The sequence below is a fragment of the Sinohyriopsis cumingii genome, unplaced genomic scaffold (assembly GCF_028554795.1).
Source record: "Sinohyriopsis cumingii isolate HCF-2022 unplaced genomic scaffold, ASM2855479v2 utg000552l, whole genome shotgun sequence".
NCBI lineage: Eukaryota > Metazoa > Mollusca > Bivalvia > Unionida > Unionidae > Sinohyriopsis > Sinohyriopsis cumingii.
In genome coordinates, this window is record NW_028315908.1 from 223,745 (window position 1) to 247,699 (window position 23,955).

The 23,955-nt window shown below is 37.2% G+C and overlaps 1 protein-coding gene and 1 long non-coding RNA gene across 3 annotated transcripts in view; both read right to left on the reverse strand.

Annotated features, from left to right (window-relative positions):
- Positions 1 to 23,955, reverse strand: part of LOC149773802 (arsenite methyltransferase-like) — a 248,677-nt gene that overhangs the window by 42,813 nt on the left and 181,909 nt on the right. The gene's annotated exons all lie outside the window — the stretch shown is intronic.
- Positions 6,526 to 16,178, reverse strand: LOC149773804 (uncharacterized). The gene is made up of 3 exons (XR_016417265.1): positions 15,081 to 16,178; positions 9,193 to 9,291; positions 6,526 to 8,247 (listed from the first exon to the last, which is right to left on the reverse strand). It is a non-coding gene; the product is annotated as an uncharacterized LOC149773804 (long non-coding RNA).

The following is a 23,955-nucleotide window of genomic DNA, read 5'->3' on the forward strand; positions in this document are numbered from 1 at the left end:
CATGTGTTTGGATTAAATTTAAAAACTTGTACAAGAAAATGTGCAGAGATTTCAAATATATGTATATCATCATGTCCGAGTCACAAGCACAACGTAAACATGACCAGACTATCAAAAGGATTATAAATAACTCCAAACAAATTAAGGTAAAATATTTAAAAGGCATAAAACACCATAATGTAAGAGTACTGTAAACGAAATATTATACCCCACCATATTTCTAAGATATCTGTTGAAACCTGACCCTCAACTAAATCCATTTAATGTGTGCCTCTCTAGTATTCAAAGGGTATATTCGTCTTACACTTTCCTGACACCTGTATGACACTGTGCCAAGCAAGATTTTGAACTATATACTGTTGGCAATCTGTGATTTAAACTTTAAGCTATTAAAAACAAAAGAAACATACTGCAATTTATTAAAACCTTTTTACCAGAAATTTGGAAAACCAGCCTTTATTTATGTGACGTTGAACTTCTTTGCAAGTAAGCCAACTGAAAGGAACATTTCGGTACAGATATATCCATTTTCAATGAGCATAATTTTAACTTCATTGTATTGAAGTTTGAATATTTACAAAAGAAATGTTTGGAATGACCGTTCCTCAAAATATTGCTTGAATCTGTTAAATAAAGAAATAATTGTATCGTGCAAGACACTGATAATCGCATACCTTTTTATGGTTATAAGCAAATAGCGAATCACAATAAATATATGGAGCCCTTATTATTGATTCAAGTCTTTTCTTCTCTGTATATCTCTCCAGATAACTGATTAACAAATTCAAACACTATTTTGAGAAAATATTTAAGCAATTTCCATTGACAAGCATTTTGTATTGAAATGATTCTGTATCGTAAACTGTCAAACTATGTCATGGGATGTAATCACAATTTGAGTGCAGTTTCTTTTCATACTTTGACATTCCTTTCAAGGTCAAAAGGCCAGAAAGTAAAAAAATAGTGTGTGTGTTTCTTGGATTTTTAATGTAGCTTTAACAATTTTTAAGTCATATCTCTACGATATCTGCAGTGTGACAGATTTTAGTGATGTCTAGCACTGGAGTATAATGCTGCAGACATGTAGCATCATGTCCCACCCTGTCACATTATCCTGACACCAGGCTGACCAATCATAACACTAAACTCTTAATGCTGAACGCCATGCGAAGTAGCTGTTGGTACCAATTTTATAAGTCTTTGTTATGACTCAGCTGGGGTTCGAACCTGCAACCTCCCTCATCCAGGTCAAAAGTTCATATAGTTGTCAACATCCACTAGTAATTGTGACTTTGATCTTCAACTACTCACCCAGATTCAATAGGCTTGTTTCTTTTTTATGAGGTATACTGAAATCTGTTTAGTACAGCCATTTATACCAAAATGGACCTGCTTGCCCATCTGTCCACCAACCTCAGTGGACAGCAGTACATCATAACGATACTACAAAAACATAATTATCTAACAATATAAACATTCACATGAATATGCATTGGTATGGGGCATGGAAATCCCACTGGAGGATCAGAACCTGAGGACAATAACAAATTTCCATATCCCATATCAGTGCATAAAACATTATTTTTCTTTCATTTCTCACTAGAAAATAGTGTTGTAGAAAAAAAGATTGCATATCAACAAACAGCTTTCAAAAAATAGAATTTTCAAAAACATGTTTTAAAATTAGAAAGACCATACAATTGAGTTTACAATACAGAAGTTTTTCCAAATAACGACCACTACTTACAGGTCATCATACCATTTCTTTCCAATACAAAAAACACAAGAAAAATTACAGTCACTCAAGCATAACAATATCATCTATGTGAGAGAGTATATTCACCATGTCTTTCTCTTATGGGCAAACTATCAGTCTTGTATATGGGAATGAGATAAATTTCTGTCTCTCCCTTTTTTTTCTTTTTTTCTCTTTCTCCACAACAAAGAACTCTTCAACAGCAAAGAAAACCCATTCCTTACTCATAATGTATGAGTGCAAGAGTGATACATGTAACCCACTGTCATATCACAACAGGTAGTGCTAGATTTCCCATTAAGCACACTAAGCACTAGGGGTGAAACGATACACCTGTGCCCATATCGATATGATTCATGATACGCAGCCTGCAATATGATACATATCGATACACATATGAACTTGAAATGATATATATCAATATACATATGAACTTGATGGTCTTTCCATCTTTGGAAGTTAGGTGATGTGCCTACATGTATATTGATATTCTTGGTTGTATTTTATGTCCAGTATACAGACTACAGACTGACATATAATTACTATATCATATATTTATACAATTCTCACTGAAGAAAGATATCAACAATACTTTCAAACAGACTACCAGTTGGTTGCAGTGAGTTTTATCCAATGTTTTAGGCCATTTAATGGTGGCTCCATTTAACTCCATTTCTTTTGTACAACGTGAATGATTTGAAAACATATTATTACCAATTTTCTGTCTCAGTTACACTTGGAAGTCATTACAATTTTATCTTCAAAGCAGGAAATAATGCAATTTCCTAGTGCAAACAAAATCCCATCTAGAACAAATATGGGCATTGGGAATTAAGGTTGAATACCAACACAATCTTTCACATTTTTTTTCCTGCAAATGCAAAAGACTACTGCAGCCACAGGTACTTATATTTGTTAGTGAAGAATGAAAACTATTGACTAGATCCAGTCCTATTCGACAATTTTCATTTAACTTACATAAGATGATAAACTTGAGCAGTTTGAAATCTGCACCATGGCTCATTCTATGCTAATTTCATTTATTTCGTCAGCACCTAAATCATTCACTGGTATAATATCTCTGCATAAACAAGAGAGATTCCAAATTTCTTTCCTATGTACAATTTAAGGAGAAATGATGACAGGATTTTATCTTAAGGATCTTCAGGGAGACCTCCCCCTATATCAAAGAAAAAAGGAGGGAAGGAAGGAATGGTCACAAGTGAATGTTTATCTAAACTTCAATATCTGTCTCTCTTCCTTCCTGCTCCACTTAAAATAGCTCTTCTGAAATCAATATCTTTGACAGATGTAACCTCTAGTTGTATAGTCTACCGGAAAATAAATGTCTCCAAAGACTGTGAGATTCTTCAAGAAGAACTGATTCAACTGACATTCTGGGAACGAACTTGGGGTATGTTGTTCCACCACAAAAATGCAGCATCCTAAGAGTTTACAGGAAATAAATCACCAATCTTGTCTGAATATACTCTTAAGGTACACAGGTTAGCCAATGAGCAGGCAACAAAATATTTTAGGGTTGAATTATCTAGAGACCTCTCTTGGAAAAGGCACATAGACAAGATAGTGAAAAAAGGGAACAATAACCATGGTTTCTTGCCCCGGAGCCCCCAAATCAACAATGAAGAAGTAAAAAGTGCAGCATATTTCACTCTGGTTTCACCAGGTCTTGAGTATTGCTTGACTGTGTGGAACCCACATAATAAAGATATAATTATAAGATAAAGATGGTTCAGAGGAGAGCTGCTAGATTCCCCACAAATAAATATCATAACACTAGCAGTGTCAGTGCAATGAGCAACCATCTCCAGTGGGAATCATACAAATTCAGGCAAACCAAGGCCCAGCTGACCATGTTGTACAAGATTACGAACAACCTAGTGGACATAAGAGCAGACAAATACCTGACCCCGGCATTTAGCCAAACTAGGACAAATCCACAAGAAATGTTCTAATTAAAGTCAGCATCGACAAATTGTTTAAAGTTCAGCTTCTTCCCGTGTACAATGAGGACTTGGAACAAATTACCATCAATAATTGCAAAAGCTCCTGACTTGCTATCTTACAAGCAGAAGCTTTCCATTATCACATTCTAATGAACTAGTCAGCTACAAGTAAGACCCAGTGATTCTCAGGGATATGCTTGTTGAGGTTCCTTATCTCATTACAGCTACGGTAGCAGGATTGGTCTGAGTATGAAGGGATGAAAACGTACACTGACAGTCTATTATTTTATTTATTTCTACCTTTCCTATCAATACTCTTCTGACTTTCCTATCACTTCCAAGATAACCACTTACAATTAAAGGATACTGAGGGATTTTATAATGAGGAAGTACTCTACAATATAAAATTGTTGGTATATCACAACGATCAAGGAAAATTAGGCATACATGTAACTGTCACAAAAAAGTCATAACATACCTTACTAAAGGTCCATTTGACTATCACAAGTCAAGATATGTAAAATAATTATACACATATGATCATATTCACAGGTTAAGACATAGAAAATATCACAATAAAACTGTCTATATTGTCTGCAGTTTAATATTTTTGATATTATAACATGTGAAAATATCACTTTATGTGATTCTGATTGGTCCAAATAAGCCCATGAAATTATTGTACAGTATTATCCTTACTAACTGGCTGTGATCATGGGCACACTATTTTAACCCTTGATCTGGAATGTTTTGTCTTCATTTAACATTTTGACGACGATTCTTCAACTTTATTCGCGAAAGGAAATGGAGGAAAATTTATCTCGTTTATCAGAACACGGACAATTTACCCCACGCAGTCGTTTGTTATTCATGTATAATAATATCAACATAAGAAAAATTGCATAAAACTCCAAGACAAGAACAAGAAGGAGAAGTAAATCTAAGGGTATTGCTCATTTTATAGCGGGGTGGGGTTGGGTGGGGTGGGGGAGATATATCTGTAACATAGAATCCACCCTATATACAAGCGTGGTTTAAATGTTAACTTACAGTAGTAAATGAACTTACCTCACATCAGAATGTGGACATAAACCGGTCTCCATACTGACAGAACCACATCATATTGATGCAGCAAATATGTAATGCAAATCCAACTCAAAAATAAATTTATTTACGTCTTCTGTATAGTCTACTGTTCGAAATAAAAAGTACTGCAAATATCTAGGTACAAGTACATTACAGTGAATATGGAAATTTATTATATGTTCATCTTGTATTCCGTTAACTTTACATTGTCAGAATTGTTCAGTATTTTACGATATTCCACTCGCCTGCAACGTAATATTGAACTCATGTGTGCCCAATAGTGAATAAGGAACTACTTTGTAAACAAACCATGAACACTCTTGTAGCAGACGTTTTCAGTTTTGGTTGATTAAATTTGTTTCTGAATTCACAAAACGAGACTTTTCGTGGACTGCCACATGCCAGCTGCTTTGGCACGTTCCGTGTTAACCTTTTTGATACAATGTTTTGGATTTAGCTAGCTATAGATGCCAGACAGAGCCCTTACAAATAACATGCATGTGACAAGGCATAAACTGTCTTCTTTAGCTGGTAATAAGAATGGCAAAAAATATTTACAATTTTACATCCTGAATTTCCTCAAAATGTACTTTCTTAGTTCTGAAATCCGAATTACATGAGCCATGTCATGGGTTCTCAAACATAATTTTGTAGAATCGACAAAAATAACAAAATCGAATGGAAAAGTTGTTGCAATGTGTATTCATTCACAATATGACTCCAAATGTCAATCTTAAGTAGACCAAAACACCTTTTTCTTTCGAAAGTTATGTCTAGTGCACGACTAAGTTCAAATATATCTGGGCGGAGTTATGTGCGCATTAATAATGCTGTTGTTGTGTAATGATGAATCTGTGGTTGTGTATTTAGCTTGGAATACGGTATACATTCAGTTACTTTGTTTATTGTACTATAGTTTTGTTTATATAATTAAGCCTTAGGTTGAATAAGAAAATGAGCATATAATAAAAAGGTTACTGCATTTGTATGGGAAAATAAGAACTCATTTTGTCGGATGAATATGCTGCACTCTCAAGGTCCCATACAAATGCAGTAAACTATAATTATATTGATCAAAAAAGGGGGAAAGTTTAGGTGAAAATGATGCTTAAAAAATGCTGTGAGAAAATGAGAAAACCCCCTTGTTATATGTCCCAATCTCCTTATTTTATTATGGAATCTCCCAACTTAGCTTATGAAAAGTAGACAGGTATGTTATACATGTTCAGTGCTCCCTCTTTATAACACTATTCTGGATACTCATCATAGTGACCTAAATTGTAAATGAGGGAACCATATACTCAGGTGAATTCCATGTCATAATAAATCATAAAAATACCAATATATAGGAATTTTACCACATTTCTAATATTATGTAAGTGAAGTTTAAAATGATTTTTCTTAGATATATTTTATACTGAGGATGTGCCAAATACTACATATAAGAAAATCAACCAGGGGGAAAAAACAGGTGATTTGTGTTATTTTTGTTTGTATCAATTTACATTTTCCTCTTAGTTATATTCAAGGAAACACAAACAAAGTATGACATGTTGATTTATAATGGGCCTAGTCCACTTGCTGGTGTGTATAGTATGGAAGAATTATCTGGCTCATGCAAAACATGTGTAATGCAAGCACACTTCAAATCTTCTTATTGGCTAATACGGGCAAACTAGTAAGATTATTAAGCTATAACAGGATACTTGCTGGGGACAACTATAATGATGCAGATTATATAATTACAGAGAAAATATACTGAAAAACTACACAAGTGATATACTTTAAACACAACATAGATTGGTTTTGCATTTATTCTTCTTTCGGCTTTATTATTTCCAGAAAGGTTTCCCTTCAAGTGCTTTGAACATTCTAAAACGTCAGTTATTATAACATACTGGTATAACAACCAATTCTTTCCCCATGCAAAAGGTTTCCCCAATGAAAGAATCATCAGCTAGTCAATTCTTTCCCTGGGGGAACTTTCAGAAAGGGAAACATTTTACCTTTAAACTGGTATACAGTATAAATAGATGATTTCAAAATAAAACTAACTCTTTGTGGCTAGAGTATGCAAAACTCAACTAAGATTCTGTATTTTACCAAATTTATGTAACTACATTATATTACATATGAAAATTTAGTTCAATGATATTGTTCAATTTTATAAAATCGATACTAAGCAGTACTTTCCAGTGGTTCCACCACAAATTACGGTTTCTGTGTTTAGTGCATTTCAGACATTCTGCATTTCTTCCGAACTTTTGCATAACCTACATTATATACATTTTCATTTATTTATACTGCATGCTACTGCCAACGTTAATCAGACTCCATATAAATTCAACACAGTAGATAATATGAACAATTTTTATAAGGTTTTTGCTCTTCAGTAATTGTTGAAAAAAAAATTCACTAATATATTAGAATAAAAGATTCTCTAAAATATATTATGGTACATCGATCAACAATAAGAACAATGATAAAAAGCAATTAATATTGTTTCTTTTTGGATTTATTGCAAAGGAATGGTGGATTGTAAAGGGAAGATTGAAAAAAGAAAGTTGAAATTACATGGTAACCAGACTACAGAAATCTACAGAACTAAAATGGGAAAAAACAATGATGGCATTCAATCATACCCATGGTACCAATGCTTACTACTGATGGTGATACATTACTTTATCTCATTTTAAAAGGTGTATAGTATAAACCAGAAAGCCAAATAGAAAGTACTTGACTTTTGACCTTGACCCTGCAAACATAATCTTGAATGTGGTGCATCAAATATTCTCAAGTAGAGATACATAAATGTACCAAACGTCATGGCTCTATCTCAGGACATTTGAGTTAGGAAGAGAAGGAGAAAATATTTTATTAATAACACAGCGAAATACCTTTAAACTTAAAAATTGGTACTATGGCACATGATAAACTGTGTAATATGGTTTTGTATACACCATCCCTCTACAGCAAATTGTTTTCACATTATTGAGCTGAAACAGGGAACAGGAATATACAGCCCAAAACCCTTATATGCATTTTACATCACTCTGCAAGGATACTATATCTGATAACCAACTTTCTTCAAATAATCTCCAATGGCTTTAAAATTGTTGAGTTGAAATCAAGGTGTGTGTGATATACAAACAGCTGGCTAAAGAGAATCTGATGGATGGACAAATGGGAATATGAATTATGTCTTTGACACACATTGCAGAAAGAGTAACAGCATAACAATTAGTGTGCTTTTGGAGGGTACACTTTGTTATTTTAACAATGTATGTATATTGCCACACTCAAAGGCGGTATTACATTTAGCTTGTAGGGTCACTGGAAGTAGACTTCTAGATGCTCCGTGGTCTGATCTCATTCTTCATATGCAGTAGCATGTTGAAATTGGAATGATTCAGCTTATTACGCAAAAACTGCTCTCTGCTACAAATAAAAATGTTAAATCCATGGTTAAATCTGATTGTCAAGTAAACAAAATGAATGCACACACACACACACACACACACACACACTCAATGCATTAACAATCTTTTCAAGATGGCCGTAAAGAGGATCAGTTTGCATCATTTTCATTTAGGATCAGCTAGACACCATAGCTAATGAAAACTCGATACTGAATGTCTGATAAGCATCATTTATAATTTTAGAAGACAAAGATATTATAAGACGTCTTCTGGTGAAAACTCTGTGTTGATACGACTTTGTTTTGGAGGAATAAAGGTAACAAGATTTTCAAGGTGGCCGTCTTGGTGTTCATATTGAATATCAGATTAGCACCATTTCTATTTTGGACCAACTAGATATCATAAGAAATCTTTTGGTGCCAGCACAGTGCCAATATGACAAGCCATCTAGAAGAAATTATAGAAAATAATAAGATATGCAAGATGGGAACTGTGGCAGCAATATTGGAGGACAGATAAGCAATATTTTCGTCAAAGATAACTGCTATGTTGGCCATATTGGACCTCAGATTAGAACCAGTTTCATTTAGGTCCAACAAGGAATTAAAAGAAGTCTTTCAGTGAAAAATCCCATAATGATATGACCATCCATTCAGAAGGCCTAGTAGATATATCAGAATTTTCAAGATGGCTGCTCTGGCAGAAATACTGGATATCCAAGAAAACCATTTTCATCCAGGACCAAGTCATCCACCTTATAAAGGCGTGTGTAAAGTTTCACAGAAATCTTCCAATTAGTGTTGGAGAAACAGCAATAACAAACATCTTATAATGAACAGAGAGGCAAGAGATGACAACCATCTCATAAGCTCTTCTGGTCAAAATCCAGTATAGCTAAAAACAGGGTTATGAAAAAAATAAGTTACAAAATTATATAACGGTCATTGATATGGAAGTTTGTTACCATCATTTCCTTTCCATTCTGGTCCTTCAACAAAGTCGCTACTCAGCTCATGGTCATTGCCTCAAGCCCGTTTCACTGATTTGTCTCTTGACGCATCATCTGCAATTGTTTCAGCATCTTCAATTATCTTAATGATTTAAATCTTAAAATTAGAAGAAAATATAAGTCCCTTTTGCAATGTTTTTTTGTTTTTCCATGTGAAACTATTGCTCTTCAAGTTATCCCGCTTTTCATCATGTACTTCCCTCATGTGCATGAACTTCAAGTTTTCAAATTTGATCATATATACCTTGCTGGGTGGGTGTATGGATGGGCAGGATATGAGCCTGGCCAGTAGAATATTCTGCTTCTGAAGCACTTGCCCCTTATACTCAAATATCATTTGCATAACAACAACAAAATCCAAGCCCAAGCTGAAATCCAAAAATTATATACATTGCTTATAGAATATTTATGGCATTAATGTTTGACATTAGATGACTGAATTTTAATGTAGCCTGCTTCAGTCTAATCAATGCTTACTGCGCAGCTCTAAATAACATGACATTTTTGTGTCAGTGTTTACTCAGATTTATCATAGAAAATTTGATAAAGTTAATGAAAGTATATGAGATCTTGCAAATCTATGGTGATTACAATTGCTGTAAATCAGCCACACCTGTATTCTGTTGCAGCAAGCTGAAATAATGTCAATAATTGTGTCAAGCTGAAAAAACTTAATGACCAACATACAAATTTCTTTGTGCATTTAATAACAAGAGTCAATGATGTTTGATTGATGAATTTAAAAAAAAAAAACTTCACCTACTAGTTTATGAACAATTAGTGACTGTTTTTCTTCATACTCTTCTTTATATTGAATCTTGCTTCAGGAGATATATTCAATTAAATGAAGTAAAGGAAAATGCATACCATCCTATAATTCTATTTGCAATTTTGATTGTTTGGACCTAGGTAAAATATCAATTTTCAAAGAAATTAAAAGCTCATGAGGAATCCTAAGAATCTACCAAAAGTTTCCTAATTTTAACTTTATATTCATATTAAACTGTTGAAAGTCAAAATCTTCCCACTTTGAGTTTGAGCCTTAGTCTCTTGGGAATGTGGGGAATGGTAACATAAATTTTGCAATGTACAAACTCTAACAGAACTTTCTGATTGCCAATTTTAGTATAATTGCAAACAAACATGTATAAATATGATGGATAGTATTTACCGTTTCAGCTAAAAAGCAAAACAATACAAAATACATTGACAAAAGCAGTTCTTGAAGACATAACCCATTTTAATATGAAATTTTAAAGTAAATGGAATGTAACAGTATGATATAATCTTGGCCTTTGATTTCAGCACTTCCAACTGAGGAAAGCTAGCTATAGGTAGCTGATCTATACACATTGTGAGTGATCTTGAAACATCAGATGACAAAGGATTTTCTTAACTGCCAGTGACCTTGACCTTTTATCGTTGCACTTGAATAAGGTGCATAATACAAATATGCTCTTGTGATGTGTTATGGGCAAACCAAGTGTCTTTAATGTCTCTTATGGTACATAAAGTATTAAAATAAGAACAGATGGAAACATTGCTAAACGATTCAGGTTTATAAGCAAACACGGTTACCCTTGACATTACAGCCTGTCGCCTCCTATGTGGTATGTGACACAACCCTCTGCGATATATGTGTAAATGAAACTTTTAACAAAATTATCTGCACTTGGATGTGTATGTATACAAATAAAAGTAGTTTCCAAGATGCTCTAAATTCGATCATTCAACTAATTTCATATTAGTTAGATGATATGCATGAATGGGATACCAGAGACATCATAAAGAGGATTATAGCACTGTATCATCAGAGATTTCTCTCTCTACCCACTGAGTACTCCTTCCTATTATATATCTGGATTTCTATGTGAGAACACTGATTTATTGTCTGATTAGCTTTTGTTTCTCCACTTGTTACACATATCTCCCTAGTGCACCTCTTTAACCCTTTTATTGTTGTCAGTGAGAAATTGTTATATCATCCAAATGACTACTGGAAAGCAGCCAGTCAGTTTAAATTACTCACATGATTATAATCATTAGACACCAAACTCATAAACACTTTTGAACATGTACAATGACCAGAGCTGACATTTTCACAAAAGAAGAAAACCTCATTTTGTCTAAAGTTTAAGAACTTTTCAAAGAAAAGTCTGAGAATTACAAAAACAATAAATTCCCTCAGATAAATGCAATATAATATTTTCAACAGTCACAACCCACACAAGATCACTTTGAAAAACTGCTGAACTCATAAATAAGAATCATCATATCTTCCATATATACTTCAGTGTAGGACAAGATAATTCTACTTGAAAATCAGAAGTTTGCACCAGATTTGATGATTTGTCTAGCATACTAAGAAATTTAAACCTTGATCCTATTGGTAGATTGTTTATTAAATTCAAGAAAAAGAGAAGTCAGTTTTCCCCATCCATAACTACATAAAAAATAATGGCACCCAATGGGTACAGGTATATGTAAATCATAATGATTTTTTCAGACAGACAACCACGCTCACATGTAAGCTAGTGTATGACTAATGTTGCATTTGCTATCTCTATGCTTTTGAAGAATAGGCATGGACACCAAGATACTGTAAATCCCTGTTCAGACCCATGTGTATGTGCTTGCTATAACTCCTCCTGAAGAGACGGAAGTTCAACTGACCAAAAAGAATTGCCACCTTTGCAGACATTACTGGATACTGGCAAGGGGTGAGGTAAAGTAGGACCATATTCACTTAGGACCAACTCGACCTTAATATTTCATGTACAGGTCAAATCACAAGACTATCATCCCAGTGGATTTTAATCCATCAAAGCAGAGGATCGAAGGAAAAGACTGAAGATTAGTGCGCATAAGCCAGACTACTATGGATTCAACTTCAGAAATTTATGGAGTCATTCTATGGCAAGATGAATTCTCATCACACATTCGTGATATTTTCAGTCTGGAAAAGAGTACCCTACACAATAGCAACAGGTCGTATATTACAAAAATTAAATTGGCGGCAATTCCTGTAGGACAAGAAGATGGAAATGTGACGTTACACATCTGGAAGATCTAAGGAGACTGATAAATAATTGAGCTTTATGGTGTTCTTGACGAAATGATTGTCTCCATTCTTAAATCTGTTTAATGCAGATAGTTCAATGAGTTGAAACTTACCATCGTTTTTGACACCAAAAATATCTGGGAATAGAATTCAGTCTCTAGTCTCTAATATGCCTTCTGTAGAAGAGTGTACACCTTTTCCACTAGGGTTACATTTACCAGCTGGAACTGGTGAAAATAAATGAGGTCCACTGTTCAAAATACGTGGAAATGACACAGATAATCTTCCTCTACTGTGAAAAGACCCAAACTTTCTCAAAGCCTCAGGAAAGAGAGCTACCTGAACATATATTTAGACGATGGTCAGTGGAAGACACCACAGGAGAGGAACTGTGACTCCCTAAAGCAGACACTCTCATTCTTTTAGCCTCTACGACATCGAATCTAGCGAAGGATGGGAAAGAAGGAAATTTCAACTGTGGCTGATTGAGTAGCTGTGGAGACGACCCTGTTAAAAAAACTTGAGAGAAATACCCATTGACTGAGCAGGATAAGCATGCTTCTTGACTGGTTTAGACAGACCTGAAGTTGTGCACAGGGACCAGTGTTGTTGATTCTTCAAGCCTTGCAAAGTCATAGAGAGAAACCGATCTCTTAAGAGCATCTCAACATCAAGAGGGGCAGCCCTCAAAAGGTTTAGCTATAATCCAGCAAAACTTTTTAATTTTCCAAAGCAACAATTCAACAGAAGTAGAGAAGCTTGATATAGAGTGCCACTGACATCATAATTGTATGCCTTGCCATTTTAGCGACAGCCTTCAACACATTCTATAAAGCTGCTGAAAACAACAATTCCTCTTTCAATAAAGTGAAAGAGGCAGCAGAAAAACAATTGGCATGTAAGACTATTGTAACCTGGGTTCAAGCTTGGTTTCCAAGTCTTCAAATCATCTGACGAAAGGCAGATACCAGCTATCTTGCAACCTCATGCCACACAAAAATAATTATGATTAGGCTCCTGAACCATCAACCACCACTGAATGCGAAAGCAACAGAAGATCTGAATGAGAATGTGTTCCAGAATCTCTATCCAAACTGGAGAGAATGCTAGTGTCCTCAGCAGTGGAGTGAAAAAGGCAAGAGGAAGTACCCTATCCTTCCTGATCTCCATCTCTGAAGAATGAGTCCTTAAGATGATATTTAGTCATCCTATCCTAGTTCACAAGAAACAATGTAAGTAACTCTACAATCTTACCTCCTTGGAAAACAAGATTAATTATCTGTTTTGAAGGTTGTTTGTGTTAACCAAGTCCAGAAGAGACCAGGAAGGGATGAATCTGATCAGTTGACGTACTATGGAACCAAGGAAGAGACATATATAATGATATGATGTGAAGACTACTGGAAAATATATTACATAGGGATTGAAAAGAAAGATGGGGAATAACCCTAATCCATTCCAAACATATGACAACAAAACCAGACAACCTATATCCCATTGGGATTAAACATTAACAAAGAGAAAGGGGGGCTACTGACCTAATCCCTCTCTCCAGATAGTTGGCAAAACCTGTTTGGTTGCTCCAAAAGTGTTGCCTGGTGACCACTGACTGGTGCTAGAAGACTGCTGTCAGGCAACCAGTCCAGTAATTGTGATCTGATAGAAGAGACTCTGTTCGGGGAACTAGACTCAGCACAAGATCTGTAAAGGTTTGAACACTTTCTTGTATTGGGTACCATCAATTTACGTCCCAAGAATTTCTCCATAACAAAAGCTGACAGCATCAGCTTCAAATCTCAGTGATGGCAGCTGCTTTAGGCAATTTCAGAACAAAAGAAAGTAATACAGATCCCTCCCACTCTAAATGCACAGACTGCTCTTGAAAAGGAAATAACCCAGACCCCTTCTAGGAAGAGGGGATCATCAATAGATAAAAAGACAGGAAATGGACCCTTGCTCCCTTCTCTATAAGTATGGCAATTTAGACCAACACAAATTTTCCCAAAATCAATACAAAATAATCTTACAAATGTCCGCAAGTGTACACTTACAGCATGATATTAGTTTGGGTTAGTGCCTCATGGGATCTTCTTATGCTTGTACTTACCCATATAATTACATAGCTTAAAAAAGACAAATCACCAAAAAATGACATGGAAAAATATAAGTAAGAGAAACGTACATTTATACTGGTAATATAACGGGGTCAAATTGGCTAAGAAACATCTATTAGAAGCAAAGTGCAAAACAAAATCTTAAAAGAAATAAAACGGGTCAAAAATACACACATAGAAAGCAAGAGGAGAAACTAACTAAAAGCTAACACTACACCAAAAGGTATATGCTAAGTTAAATGACAATGAAAATGAACTTTCACTGAGCATCCTGACACTCATATATGCATACAAGTCAAAGTCCAAATGAGGAAAATATGTGATACGTCGTATACTGACTACAGAATGAGACATGTTCATTTTGCTTCTGGCACTCCAATTACTAATTGGACAAGAGAATCTTTAGCTTGGTCTGGGGACTTAACATCCTGGAAAAGGGTAGCAATGCAACAGTATCTGCTATATTAATGCATTTAAAATTTGTAATGATCTTTACTTGAAATTCCCAAGTCATTATACGCCTATGGAACTGACATTATAATTATCTTTTTTTTTCTCAAATGTTGGCATCTGCTTCGATCACACAGATGTATATCTGACACTGTACTGATAAGATAAGTAAATCATATCATGCCCTGTAACTACAGCCAGTCACTAACCATATATACCTGATACAGAAGCGGAGCTATAACTGTTTACATTCTTGAAGTCCAGACGTGTTTGATTCTGTATCCATCTTCCATATACATCTCTGATCTCTTGTAAAATATCTTTGTTGATATCCACAAAGTGAATTTCCCTCACTTGAGTTTGAGGATTTTTACTATCATAATTGATGATACCTTTAATGTACATTTCTGCACATATTCTTTTGGGTGTACTATAGTTGCCTGAAACAAAGGAAACTAAGGCAGACAAGAAATTCAAGTATAATTACAGCATGTAACAGTTTTATCCAATACTTGTAATATGTATAGTGTTAGTGAGGTAGTGATAATCCCTTTCTTTTGGTTGGTCCATATGTATGTCCATTCCTATGTCATCCAAGCCTAACAAAATACTTTATCCTAGTTCACTAACTAAACTTATTACTCAAAGGGTGAAATTTTCTCACATGTGGAGACACGTTTTAGTCTAAACATCAAATTATCACATATGTACCGGTAAATGGGATGGACAGATTGACATCCATCAGCATATATACTAAATCAAAGGTAGGTCTTGCCATAATTATGAACAATTTATTTGTATTAGTTTTTTCAGTACCTTTAGAGCCTTTTTTAAACAATCAGTATCAATGCCAAAACTGTGCTCCTAGAGGAGACCCTGGAGATCAAAACTTATTATAAAACATCATCAAATATTTATAAATTGAACCATTTTTTTAATAATGCACTTTAGATGGTTCTGGTAACAACTGACATGGTTACAAAAAAATCCCAACTCGTTCTACAAACAGAACAGTTGGTTGGATGGTTGGTTATTTGCTTTCTAACAGCAAAGTCAGAACTTTTGTCTGTATCATGCTGATGACACAGAAGCTAGATGCCTTTCCCAAAAATAAACTACGTCTGCTGACCTTGGCTATCCTGGGCAGATATTGAACCTGCAACTCTTGGATTATAAGTCTGATGCTGCGCAAACTGAGCTAGCTACCACAGCTCCTCAAACTACTGAATAAAACTACTTATGTTAGCTGTTCAGCTGTATCACTGCTAAATTGTTTAGGAAAAATATATACATTACAGCACATGCCAAGTTTATGCAAGGTGTAGTATTTAACTAATGTAATCCAACAATAAGAGAATATTACTATAATACAGCTTGATACAAAATATATGTACCCTTGATAATATAAAGGGTACATATATTATGTATCAAGCTGTATTTAGTAATATTCTCTTGTTGTTGTACCATTAATAATACAAAGTGGTCCAAGGTTGATATTGCTGTGGTGGGAGTGGGAGACAAGCACACCACTCCTCCAAAAATGCCCCATATGGCTTGCGTCTCTGATTGCCTATGTCAACTAAAATCCAACTCCTGGCCTTAGCGACAGGCTTAGCTTCGAAGTCCGGTGCACCATGTTTTCACTAACAGGAGAAGGGGTGAAGGCGGGCCACTGGCGCCTTAAAACCAGTCACTTCGGTTAGATGGGACTCATAAACATTGTGTGGTAGCTCATCTAGGAGACGAAAAACCCCGACAGAAAATCTGGAGCCAGAGTCCCTAAGGCGGCCTGACATTGACTTCAACGTCATTCCAGCAACTCCTGTGACGCCGTTGGTGCCAAGCTGTATCAAAATTCGTCGTTCCCTTGGATCCACCAGCTGCATGGAGAGGGGGGATCTGCTGCATGGGCAACAGCCTAAGCATAAGAAGGAAGACAGCATGGTGGAGGAGTCCTCAAGCAATGACAGCATCACCGTTGAATGTGGTGATACTGAAGATTCAATGGAACCATCCATATTTTGGAGAAGATGTTTCCAGTGGTGGTCAACAATTTTCTGCTACATCTTGGAATTACAGACCATGCCATGACAGAACCGAAGCCTCTTACCATGTACAATGATGATATTCCATCCCACCTCCTTCCATAGTTACCCTGCGCAAATGATTCTTTAGTGCCTCAGAAGAAGAGTGTACATAACATGTAGATGTATCTGAGAACTTGTATCAACTTGCCCAGTTTAAAAGGTCTTTCGACTTAACCAGATAAGAGTCAAAGGCCAGAGAAGCCCTTGGCTTGGGAGGTGAGGCAGATTAGAGTAAGGATAGATGATGCAGTTTAGGTTGCACCCACAAAAAATAATTTATTATCGGCATGACCCTCAATCCAACTCTGGGCCAAAAGTGACTTTTTCTCGGCCTTGTTTATGGATACTGCAACATGGATCATTCTCGCTGCTGCCTGTATGTCATTTTTAAGGGCAATATAACAACGAGAATAAACTCCTTATTGGACATTGGGACATCCCAGAAGACTCACGAGAATAAGTCCATGGAGTGATACATAAAATATGTCCCTTTGATAATACTGACAAAGTGAAAATTCAGCTTACCCTCTGGATAAAGTGTTGATATTGGGGTATGATATCAAAATTGATACAAGATAAATTTCTTATCATATACATCAACTTTATCTCAGTGAACCATGGTAACTCAGTTGGTAGAGCATCTGACTTGTAATAAGACCAGCCTGAATTAACTTATTCTGTTTGTCCTTAAGAAGACATTTAGCTATTTCCTCTGCATTATGTAGTCAAGTAAAGTGATGAAAGTGTCCTTAAAAATCCAGACTTCCTGATTTTTTTAAAACAAAAAGCATATTCCAAATAAAATGATGCTTTTATACCATCATTATTTTCTGTATGTCATCTTCTGTCACTTTCAAAAACAGGTTCATCATTAAGTGCGACACAAAGATCTTAAGGCAGGTTTTTAAAATTCAGAATTTGAATTTAATATTATAGGGCAAATTTTATCTCTGGGTATTTTGAGGTGATATGTAGTTTTGGGGTGGGTAAAACTAAGTTTAATTATACAATACTTACCTTCCACTATTGCATAGCTAACCTATTTTTGTGTCAAAACTAACCGTCAATTTGAGAAAATTTCAGAATGACATTTTGTACTCCACTCTCTTATGTTGCACACTATTCTATATGTCACATGGTTATATGCAGAAGGCAGATATTATATGTCATCTTTTCACAAACAATTATGCAAGACATCAGAGTGGGGTGGGAAGAGGGCATTCGGCCATAGCTTCACATAAGTATTGCATAATTAAAATTAGTTTTACCTGCCAAAAATCTACATTTTAACAGTAGCAATTACAAATCCTTCCGTTATTGCATAGCTGAGCTTGTCCGTTAGTTGGGTAGGCTGATGCTCTAGTCAAGCTGATCAAAAATAGAGAACCTGAGTCGTACTCACCATAGAGGGCGAGGTCCATCAATAGAAGGTTGAGGTATCTCTAAGCCCCATACTGTGTTGTAACAACAGGCCCTATTGAGAAACACAAATATGTGCTGCAGTGATCTACCTCCCTAATGGGAGCGTTTAACCCATGGTTGTGGTGCTCCATCTCCCTAATGGGAGAGTGCAACCTGCTGTCATGACGTTCTACCTCCCTAAGAGAAGGGTGCAACCCGCCAATGCCATGCGCAACCTACCTAATGGGAGGGTGCAACCAGCTAGAAACCAGATACAGCCAGTCTCGATAGACAAGGCAGGATTCTCACTTCTTGTCTTGCGGAAGGAAGCTTCACTAAGTGGTTCACATGGGGGTTGGTTAAAGACCATAAGAAACAAGATTCCATCTGGGCGTAAGAATGTGGGAGACATGTCTCTGGAACCCAAAACACCAGACAAGAGCATCACGTTGATGGTAGCTCAATAGCCCTTAAGAATAGATACCGAAAATCATTTGATCTTACAAAGGAACAAAAGAAAATCAGCAATGAAGTTGGGGGGTAGGGAGGATAAACGTGTTCCTACTGCACCAAATGCAGACGATTCTCCACCAGGCATCGTAGACCTTGGAAGTAGAAGTTCTCTTGGTCTGAATAATGCAACTAGTAACTCGAACCAAAAATCTGTTCTAGCAGACAGAATGCTAGAGATGAGCCAGACAAGAAGGTGGAGAATGTAGGATGTTGTGGAGGAGGGATCATAGGTATAATGACAGAGATCTCTCCTATGAGGTAGAGGCCTGTGTCAATATATCAACAGGTCAAGGAGGTCGATGGACCATGATCGCTGGGGCCACAAACTGTTGATGAGAATGATCTGAGGAGAGTTGTTGTTGTAGGGTTTAACGCCATTTTTCAGCACACGATAGGCTATACATGGCGGCCAGTATTGATGGTGGAGGAAGAACCCGAGAAAACCCCGGAAAGAACCACCGACCCACGAGAAGCTACTGGCAAGCTTTCTCACCTACCCACATTGGCTGAATCCAAGACTCGAACCCACACAGACAGAGGTGAGATGGAAGTGATCCGTAACTGAGAGTGCGTCAGACCACTCGGCCACTCGGGGCCCCGATCTGAGGAGAGAAGTTCAGGCTCATTGCAGAACTTTTGGTAACAGTCGGAAGGGTGGGAAGGCCTATGAGAACAGGTGATCCCACTGGTAGTTGAACATATCGACTGCCCGTTCTCTCTAATTCGGGACAGACACTTAAGGAACGTTTGTTGAACTTGGTCACAAACAGGTCCACTAGAGGTCTTCCCCTGAGGGAAAACAGGGACAATGTTACCAAGTGGTGAAGAGCCCATTCTCTTGCTGAGGAAGGCTTGATTTGTTCTGAATAGACTGTCCACTAATATATTTATCTTACCCGGAATCTGGAGAACTCAGATTGTGACATTCTCTTAGGCTGCCCAGAAGACGAGGTTCCAGACGTCCACCCAAAGGGAAGGGGCGTGTGTGCCTCCTTGACATTGTAGATATGCTTAGATGGACTTGTTGTTTGAGGAGACCATAACACATCTGCCCCTTATTATGTTGATGCACCACTGCAGTGCTAGAAATGCTGCTTTCATTCCTAGGTTGTTGATGTGGAGGGACAATTCTTCCCGAGTCAAAGAACTGTGGATAATTTTGCCCTCAAGCTCTAAATGAGCACCCAACTGGAATCTGAGGAATCGGAGAACTTATAGTATTGGGGATCAGGTGAGTACATGAAAACCCAATCAGGAATCTGTCTCAATTCATCAACCAAGCAATGGTGGTGAAAAATCAGTCCTAGGTGACTTAAGGTTGATAGAGAATCTCTGTGCGGCTTCCAATTTGCAAGAAGATGGAAATGTAAAGGATGCATGTGGCATTCAAGGTTCTGAGAAGGGAAAGATAAAGGTGGGCAGACAACACGGTTTGCTTGTAGTATCTCTAGGAGAGCCAGGATTCGATCTGCCTGCTCCAGGACCAAGTTTTAGTTGTGAGAAAGTTCATCCCAACATAAACAGAGACTTGCCATGGAAGAGATTCCAACTTTGAGGTTGGGTAAGAGACCCAACTGAGTTAAAGTGGACCAAGAGCGGAACAGATCCTGATGAAAAGACTAAACTTGAACACTGTTGATTAGTCTGTCATTGAAATTCTAGAGAGTCAATGTTCCCTGCATTCGGAGGTAGACCGCTACCAATCCCATTATCCAGTTGAAGACTGGGTACTGAAGACATTCCAAATGGCAGAACCCAGAATTGAAACATCTCCTGGTCTACCTAAAAATAAAATATTTGCGATGTGGAGGAAAGAAGGGGATGTGCAAATATGCATCCTGAAAGTTGACGGAGACGGCCCAATCGAAAGAAGAGTGTTCTGGATTGAGGAGGCTGTTTCCTTCTAGAATGTTTCCTCCAACAGAAACTCAGTGAGTGGGCAGAGATTTACTAAGGTTTGCAATTTCCCACTTTTCTAGATGACCAGGAAGATTCGGGAGTATAGGGATTGTTCAAGACCCTATCAAATGTCCTCTCTGCAAAAAGGTGTACACCTCTTCCCTCAATGGGGAAAGAAGTTGATAGTGGGGGTTGTTCCCAAAACTATAGAAGATAACCTTCGTTTACAATGAATAGGATCCACCCACCATCTCGTAATGCTTGACCAAGCCCCGAAGAGGCCTGGGCGAGAACTTACTGGGATGCATGAACAGCAGGAGATAGGGTTATTTTGCTAGGGCTATTCCTCCCGCCCCCCTTACCTGCTAGTAGGAAAGGAAGGAGGGTCAGAGAATTTCCTCACAGATCTATGGTGACCTGGTCACCGTGAACCTGATAAGAAAGTGGTCTAGCAGAAGTGGAGGATATGGAATGGGCTTGCCCCTGCTGGAAAAATTTGCAGATGGTTCCTGAGGGCAATTTACATGATCGTGTTTCCTGGTCGATTGCAGTGGATCGGTCGTGGAGAGATAAATCAATGTTGGTGATCCAGCAAGGCTGGAGAAGCCAGGTTAGGAATGACGCCCCAAGAGGATCTCTGCTTCTAGACGAGCAGCTCTTAGGTTTACTGTAGCTAATCAAGACCTTCCAGTAGTCCACGCAATGTCATGGTTGATGTGCATACCGTCTGCCAATAATGCCACAGCAACAGAGTGCATGCCGAGATGCCTGACTACAGCATCCTGCGCAGGGAGTAATACGGCTGGATTCAAAGAGGCCTAACTCAACATACTAAAGGAAGTATCTGAGAATAGGGTGACATACAAAACTATGGCTACAATGAATCAGTTTCCTGTTCCATGGCATCAATTATTTTGATGGGAAGGTACGTTTAGGCTTCCATAGAAATACCCACTTTGGTTGCATTGGTTTACAAAGATGGAGGTTTGATAGACCACATTGGGGAATTACCTTGTAGCTGGAAGAAGGAAATGGGGTACAATTTTGTTGACCTACACTAGGCTTGTGAATACCTCCATAATATTCCTTCTGTGGTGGATGTATCATTAATGTGGGAGAAATAAGAGGTTTGTTTCAGCTTGTACCCTAGAGATCTTTCCCAGAATGGAAAGGATCCTTATGGACTGTGTCTCAGGTGGTTGTGTACACAAGTCCGGCGGTAATAGATGGTAAGCCTTGTTTGCCACATTATGAAAGAACCACACCTCCTCTTCCACATCCACCTGAGCTGAAGGGTTGGGCCTGAGAGAAGGTGTCATTGCCACAGCCACTGTCTAAATCTCACTTAAGTCAATGATGAGACAGAGAGAGTGCATTGTCATCATCATCATTATCAATGACATTCTTAGCTGGAGAGTGGCTGGGAAACACAATGTCCATTGATGGAAGGAGCACAGGAGCACTCTGTGCCATGGTCCCTGGTTCCTCATGAGTTAGAGAGGGAAGACAAGAACATCAGTCTCCCCTCAATGATATACCACCTAAAACCTTCCAAACGAAGCCACCTGGTGATGAGGTGATATCAACCGCAGCATCACTTCAACTGTGAAGGCATGGTTCACAACATTCGGGTGCATAATGGACCAAATTCCGTGAAGTTGAAGGCCCCACATCCGATATGGGTACACAGGTATAATTGGGGACAGGAGAAACCGATGCAGTCCCCGACCCTAGTCTGAGTCTTGTGAATAGATTGGGAATCCTGCACAGGGTGATAGATGGGGAAGACCTCGTCTTCAACTCATTATCACTGGGTGGTGTTTTGTCTCCCGAACAGAAGGAGGGCAACATGCTGCCAGAAGCACCATATGTACTGCAGTGCTCATCCTAATGAAAGGATGGAGTACTCCACTGACGGGATGCTCAACCTGCCTTAAAAGAGGTTACAACCATACGGTTGTGATGCTCTACCTCCTTCATTTTCTTTTGGAGTATGTGAAAAAACTGCATCATAATCAATTAGACAACAGTGTATTTTAGGTCATGCACTGTGACCCTGCCTTGGGACCTCAAAACAGTTTTTAGGTCCTAAGAAATCCAACACTGTCTGGGAATATGGCAGTTATGCTAATCATGTACTTGACATATTTAACTTCTATCAGGGAGAGAGATTATAAGAGTAATAATTTACCTTGAGTATTTACTCCAAAACTGAAACAGACCTATAATATCAGAAAACAGAAGTAGGGTTGGTACAATGTCATTGTTATCGGTGACAAACTAGGAAACAGTGAGCAATATTATGTTAGTAATCTGCATTGTAACATAAGCATTATCAACTCAACAATTGATGTAATAATAGTCAATGTTTGTGGTTCTGTATATTAATTGATATAATGATTCAAATCACCCATGAAGTACCTATAACGCCTGCCATTAATTAATCATTCTACATCATTCTACATCAAAATGTGACAGAGTCATTTATCAGGCAGTATGGCAGGTAGCAATAAAAAGTGACCTCATTGATTTTGTGAAGAAATATTTTATTAAATTTAAGATGCTTTCCTGGAATAGTTGTTGTTTGCCAAAGAAAGGGAGTTAATTAATGATTTTGGTTTGCAATATTGTTTTGGGATTGTTTTGGAAAGTCTATATTTTCATTAGGCAAGGCTGTATCTTGAGTGTCAATCCATCAAACAACCATTTGAATTTGTAAGCTTTATAGCAGTATTGTTTGGCTTATACCCCGAATATTTAAATTTGACAATTGTTTTTTAATGTGGCAGAAATAACCAGTAAACTCATTTATGGTGTTTGTGAACTTTACTGGGACAGATGCTTCCAAGCTAGACAAGTTGCAGAAATACCTTCAAATTTAATGTTAAGTCTTAGTGTTTAGTCCAAGTAGAATGTGATCTGTAAATGATTCATGTTGGAAAGACAATTAAAACAGCCAACTGAAGCTAAAAGTGTTTGAAACTTAATAAAGGTTACGATCAATGTTTGAGGGATGATCAACTTGTTATGAAAGCTTGAATTCTCTATTAATTATTTTTATGATATTAATATTCTTTATTTCTAATTAACACAGCCACGATTTATACACACAGCAAAAGTAATGTAGGGAATAAAGTATCTTCTACCATAGCCAGTATCCTCTAACTCCAGCAATGCAGTTAGATTACCATAT